At 47.5% G+C, this 7,175-nt stretch overlaps 1 pseudogene; it reads left to right on the plus strand.

The window, feature by feature from the left end:
* The first annotated feature begins 2,113 nt into the window (after positions 1-2,113).
* LOC147701897 (uncharacterized) lies at positions 2,114-3,604 on the plus strand (annotated as a pseudogene).
* Positions 3,605-7,175: the final 3,571 nt, after the last annotated feature.

Consider the following 7,175-nt stretch of genomic DNA (forward strand, 5'->3'; position numbering starts at 1 on the left):
ATTCGCTTGCACCCCACCTTATCTCCTAGTGGTGCTCCCAGTCCTTGTGTTGACTGCCTTGTCGTACCCCCCATAGGCAGCGGGAGCACAGCGCTACTTGCTGCTTGGGTCACAACGGGTGCTACCTCCACCTGTGAAGTCCCCTTTGAAGCTGTTGTTGTTGAGATTGACATAATGCTTTGCCCCACTGTGCCCACCGCCAAAGTGAGTACCAGTCCCGGCACTGTGCGAGCTACCACGCCCTGCACAATGGACTCTCCCCATACAGTGGCTACTGCTACTGGCTGAGAACGCAGCGTGTCCTGTTGTCCCTCCCTGAATCGAATGGGGACCTTCCACTGCCACTTTGGTGCCCTACCCTCTGGCTGCTTCCACACCATGCCGCTAAGCCACCTTCCAAAGCTCGCTTAGGGTTTGGAAATCCTCCTTGGTCACCGACTTCCCAGGCTTGGGGCGTGCACGCTTAGGTGCCGTGCTTCGAACCTGCTGGCCAGAGACAAAGGACAACATGTTAAACAACATCTCAACCCATTGCAGAAATGTCCCCTCAACCTCCCTCCTTCTCCCCAACACACCCCGAATGGGCAGCCGCCCGGCATCCATATCCACTCTCCTCCTGCCCTGTACTGCACCATCCGTGAATTGTGAATAGAGGTGTGTTGCATTAATCATAGTACATAATAGCACAGTACCAAACAAAGGCATCACTGGAAGAACCATAGAGACTCCCAGTATCACCCGATCAGTTTCCCATATGCAGGTGTTGGAAGAACACTGTAACAGCACACGAAGACTGTAACCCCTGCATCCCCTTATATATGTTCACGATATGCAGGTATTAGTAGCAAGCTGCCACAGCATACGAAGACTGTAGCCCACGCACCCCTCCATATCACACCATTTAATTATAATAAGCGGCAAGACCGTGCTAACCACTCGCACTGTAGCCTGAGTGGAATATTTCTTTCTTTCTTTCTTTCTTTCTTTCTTACTTTTTGCCTAGGTACTCTGTATTGCTCCCGCCATCAAAACCATGCGGGTGCCCAGCCCACTGCAACTGCCGAATTGCCGTTAGTGCTTGCATGCATGGATTGCCCTTCCAGAACAAGAAATTCACTGCCAATATGGCGCTGCCACAAATGACCCGGAAGTGAAGAGGTCACGGATGGAGCTAATCGCAACCTGACGTCCATCCGGTTGGGAATCGCGCATGCCGCTGAAATTCTATGGCAATCCATGGAGGCTCAATTTATGCTTCTCTATCTTTACTGAACAAACAGCAGCAAAGGGATAAACTTTAAACAGCATACCCCAGAAGGACAACCCCCTCGACGTCTGCACCAATCATATTACAGTAGTATGCACAAATGTCCACAATGACGTAATCACTTCCTCTTTCTTTCCTGCTGCAGCAGCGAGATAAGTAACTCTCTATTTGTTGTTTCTTGTTGTGCTTTATTGCCTGTTAATTCACTGTTTATATATATATTTGGTATATGCACGCTGTGTCGCTTTGTTTATAATTATCCTTGCGCCTATTTTTAGCTCGTTTGGGGTTTTAATGCTTTGTTACCAGTGCGCTTTTATTCTCATGGTTTCATGCGTTCCCTGAAGTCGCGCTGCACTCTCTGTGCAAACGGGACTTCCTACACGGAGTCGGAGGCTTCAGTGCCCCTCCGTTATCAGTTTTATTTGTTGGCTGTGGTGAGGGAGCAGAGCTGCGCACTTCGGTGCGCGAGGGAAACAGGCTAGTTCCAGCCCGTATTCTTCACATTTTAGACATTCTGCGCATGCGCGAAGAGCCGGTTTTCATTTTCTATTATCGGCTCTTCGCGCAATAGCACCTGTGTTGCCTGGCTAATATTTCCTGCTCTACGAACGCTTACCGGAGGTTTGACGATTAGTGCTGGGCACTAGGGGAGTTTTGGGCAAGCTCCTGCCACAATTGAATATATTGACATTTTTATACTGTTTTCTATAGTTTCTATATATTTTTTCTCCTTACTTCATTAAGACCCAGGTTATTTCGTTTAAGGAAAACCTTCTGAAGGTCTAATTTGCCCTTGGGGTACTCCCCCCTTTTGAATCTCCTTCCCACCATTTGTAGTTTATTATGGCGTATTACGATGAGGAAGAGGAAGACAAGTGGATTGAATATAACAAATATGAGGAATATGAGGAGCCTTATGAACATCATTTGGAGGAGCACCCTGTTGAAGCCCGGTATTCCCACATCCAGGGTTTGTTGAGTAAGGTGCTTATTCAGGCCTTAACGCCCCTTTCGAAACCCCAGAAGTCCTCTGGCAAAAGAAAGTTTAAGTCTTCTAGTTAGCATTCTTCATCCACACAGGCTTCGGCTGAAGCTCTGCTTAATGTGGCGAAAAGTGTTTTAAAAGACCATGGTTCCTTAGCGGGCAGAGATACACAAGGAGAGTCTTCTCCAGATACCCAGGATTCCACAGATTCCGATGAATCGGTGCAGCCCAAGAAGAAGGTCAAAAAGACCAAACATTTATTTTATGATGCACAGGACGAGGTGACACCCAAGAATTTACTTTTTAATCCTCAGAATTTAATACATCCTAGGTCTACTGAGTGGGTTCCCTGTATGGAAGTGGCACACTATGTTCAGACTAACTTAAGACAGAGCTTTGAGAGTCAGGTTAGGGCCACCTTGCGCTCCAAATGTCCCCGACCATTGTTGTTGGGTAAAGTGCCGGATATGCCAGAATTAGATCCTAATATGGCCACTTTTATGCGCAAATTTTCCAAAGATCCCAAGAAAGGACTGGATCGGGCCTGGAAAGGGTGCCAAGACAAAGTATTAGATGTCTCGGGTCCGCTGACTAAGATTTTAGATGCCGCAGTCACTGCGAAAGATAAGGGTATTCCCCTGGACTCTTCTGAGATTATGGAATGGGAATGTGTTTTCTTGTTAATGCCAATGTGGTGTTATCTACAGAGAGACAAAGATCCTTTCTCATACGGATAGACCCTCAACTGGCTGAGATGGCTACTACGGAACCGGGTTCCTTGGCCAATGGCATGTTGTTTGGCGATGACTTCATCAAACAGATGGGAAAATATGTGGCAACATTTTTGTTAAGGCGCAGGCCAATATCAAGCGTGTTTTCCACCCAGGTGTTTTTAACATTAAAGAGGTCGAGGGTCCGTCCGAGGAGGTAATCAGACCTCTAGAGGTGCAGACCAATGGGGCAGAGGAGGTTCCCAAAGGTCGAAATTCTATCCAACCTGTAACAGAGGTGACAGAGGTCATGGACAACGTGGAAACTACAGAGGCCAGCAGTTCCAGTCTGGAGATTCCTCTTATTCAGGTACCCATTTTAAATTGCAGGGATCATATGGTGGGAGGTCGTATTGCACAGTTCCTTCCCAGGTGGGGGGCCCTGTCTCCCGACCCATTGATACGTCAGACAGCTCGAGGTTATCATCTTGAGTTTTATGTGACCCCCAGGCAATTGGTGGCTCCCAGGCCCCTAAGTTTTTCCCCCATAGAGATGAGTTTCATCGACAAGGAAGTTCAGTCGTTGCTGAACAAAGGGGCTATATTGCAGACGGATCCTCATCCGCATGGTTTTGTTAGTACAATCTTCTTGGTGCCCAAGAAGGATCTTGGGTTTCGTCTGGTTCTGAACTTGAAAGAGTTCAATGTGGGAGTAGTATACCGTCATTTCAAAATGGAAGGTATTCATCTCTTGAGGGACATGTTGTTAAGCCAGAATTGGATGGTTCGATTGGATCTAAAAGATGCATATCTGACGGTCGCCATTTTTCCGCCTCACCGGCGCTTTCTCCAATTCCTTTGGCGCAGTCAGTAGTTTGAGTTTTCGGCCATGCCCTTCGGTCTCTCGTCCGCTCCATGGTGTTTCACAAAACTCATGAGACCGGTAGTTCAATGGTTACGGCAGAGAGGAGTCAGACTCATAATCTATCTGGACGATATTCTGATCATGGGTCAGTCAGTAGAAGTGGTGCAACTCCATCTGTCTTGGACTATCCAACTCCTCCAGGAGTTAGGATTTCTCCTCAATGTTCCCAAATCTCTTCTCATTCCTTCGCAAGTGATCACATTTTTAGGTTTTCAAGTAAATTCCTTGACATCTCAACTGCTTTTGCCTCTCAAAAAGAGAACAGCGATCAAGAAGGAGTTGAGGAGAGCGCTTGCCTCTCAGACTATATCATTGAGGATGTTAGCCTGCCTCGTGGGGTTGTTGGCGGCATCCATTCAGGTGATTTTTCCAGGTCCCTTACATTACAGGGCCATACATAGGTTAAAGATTCTGCATCTCCGCAGAGGCTTACATTATGCAGAGCAAATTGCGATTTCAAGGGAGGCTCGTCTGGAAAAGAATTGGTGGTTGGAGCACCTGGACGCTTGGAATGGCAAGGCCATCTTTGCAGCGACTCCGGATGCCATCATAGAGTCTGACACCAGCCGGTGGGGCTGGGGTTCTCGTTGTGGGACATTGGAGACCGGGGGTCGATGGTCCCAAGAGGAGTTACAACTCCATATCAACTGCCTAGAACTATTGGCAGGGTCATTTGCGATTCGAATTCTGTCTTCTCAGCGAGCGAGTTGTTGCATTCTTCTGCTTCTGGACAATGTGTCCGCAGTACGTTATATCAATCACCTGGGCGGGACCAGATCCCGACTTCTAGCAAAAATTGCCAAGGATTTCTGGCATTACTGCCTGGATCACCACATTTCAGTGACGGCAGAATACATTCCGGGTTCGTCGAATATGGTGGCAGATTGGAATTCCAGATTTCTGAGCAACTCCAACGATTGGAGACTCCATCCCAGTGTGTTTCAAGCATTGAATTCCAAATGGGGTCCGTGTGTTCTAGATCTGTTTGCGTCCAGACTCAACAGACAACTTCCCCTGTTTTACAGTTGACGTCCGGATCCGTTAGAGATCAGCTCGGACGCCTTCCTTCAATCGTAGACGACGGGCATTCTATATGCCTTTCCACCCTTCGTCATGATTCCGAGGTTGTTAGCTCAGACACACAGGCAGGGGGCGGAAATAATCCTAGTTTCCCCATGTTGGAAAGCACAAGCGTGGTTTCCAGTGGCAATGAGCTTATCCTGTGCCCCTCCGGTTCGGATCAGGTCATTCCCGGATTTGTTGACGGATCCAGTGGGCCTTCAACATCCCTTAGTTCGGCAAGGTCAGTTACCTCTCATGGCGTGGAAACTTTCCGGCGACGTTGTCAAGTGCCGGGAGTTTCACAAGACACTCTCTTTTTTCTCTCCCAGTCTTGAGCTCCTTCCAGGCACAAACGATATGAATCTGCTTGGCGACGATGGGTGCGTTGGTGTGGTGAACGGCAGAGTGATCCCTTGGGATCTAGTATCTCTGTGATTGTAAATTTTGTATCTGATTTGGCAAAATCAGGCATGGCCTATAGGACAATTTTAGATCAGCCATTTCGGCAGGACATCCTCACGTGGATGGTAGACCTGTAGGGGAACATCCCTTGGTTTGTAAGGTAGTACGCAGTATTAGGTTGGTAAACCCTCCTCAACCTAGATATCAGACGTTATGGGATGTTTCTATTGTTCTGAGATACTTGAAAACATGGCCAGCTAATAGAGGGCTGTCGCGCAAACAATTGTCTGCCAAGCTCACGCTTCTATTATGCCTTATTTCATGCAGAAGTGTGTCGGACCTACGTGCTCTGGATTTAGCAGGTAGAGTATTTACTCCGTCTGGAGTTTCTTTCACACTTTCCCGTCGTACTAAGACTAATTATAAATGTATTACTTATCCTGCCTTTCCTCACCATAGCAAACTGTGTGTTGTGCAATGTTTAAAGATCTATGAGGATAGTACCAGAGAGTTCAGAAATGATGTGGCAGGTCAATTATTGATATCGCTTCAAAGACCTTTCCTCCCAGTCTCTTCCGCTACTCTAGCCAGATGGATTACCTGGTTATTGACCCAAGCGGGAATTGATTCTTCCGTTTTTGGTGCTCATTCTGTGAGAGGATCCATGGCTTCCAAAGCCCTAGTGACAGGGTCCAGGTTACAAGATATTATGACTGCGGCAGACTGGTCCTCTGAGTCCACTTTTAAGACCTTTTACCACAAACTTATTGTGGATATTGAGTCTGTTGTAGTGGAGCAACTTTAAACTAGCATAATTTGCGATAATTATATCACCCAGGATGGCTTCCTTTACATGTTACATATCTTCATAATGATTATACTGCTATTTGCTTGCATATTTCAATGCTACTGTTTGCCTTATTATTTTTTCCCACCCGATTTATTAATTTATGACTGTTATTTTCAGTCTGACATGGGTATTTTGTCTATGTTTCTTGTTTCAGGCGACCAAGGAAAACAATCCTGAAGTGTGAGCTGTTCTGACGAAGTTTTGGACCGGCCTTCTACGCTGAAGAAGATTGGTCGCTGACGCGGTTCGACGTCACGTTTGGGTTCAGTCCTTTTTCATTTTATAGACATTTGCAAAGAAAGAGGAAGTGATTACGTCATTGTGGACATTTATGCATACTACTGTAATATGATTGGTGCAGACCTCGAGGGGGTTGTCCTTCCGGGGTATGCTGTTTAAAGTTTAACTCTTTGCTGCTGTTTGTTCAGTAAAGATAGAGAAGCATAATTCTCGCCTCCGTGTACTTAATAGAATTGAAAATTATTTGTCGCATTAGCTAGAAAATTTTTCATCCCTGCACCGGATTCAGCAGGAGCGTATGCGAAGGCGGACTCCAAATCCCAGCACCGGATTCAGTGGGAGCGTATGCGCAGATGGACCCCTTTTGGGAAGAGGAATCCCTGCTTCCCCTAGCCCGTACGCGCCACGACAGGAGCTAGACGTGGGTGCTTGCAGCCCGGTCCCGGAGGATGACTCGCCGGCCGCAATCAATTCACCTGGGATCAGCGGGAGCCTGCAGCTATGACCATACCCGGTCCACCCAGCCCATGCCCATCCTGGCCGAGCGACGGCCTCGACGTGGCAAGGCGGACCCTCACCACAAAAAGTGTTCACGGTGAGTGAGGCTTGTCCGATCCCGACACGTATCACAAACAAATGCTCCGCATCACACGAAATAGTGTGAAGGAGACATGACCTTTCTCAGCCCGCAAATCCCAGACATGTGACCTTTCCCAGGACATATGCCACGC

The sequence above is a fragment of the Lissotriton vulgaris genome, chromosome 7 (genome assembly GCF_964263255.1).
Source record: "Lissotriton vulgaris chromosome 7, aLisVul1.2, whole genome shotgun sequence".
NCBI lineage: Eukaryota > Metazoa > Chordata > Amphibia > Caudata > Salamandridae > Lissotriton > Lissotriton vulgaris.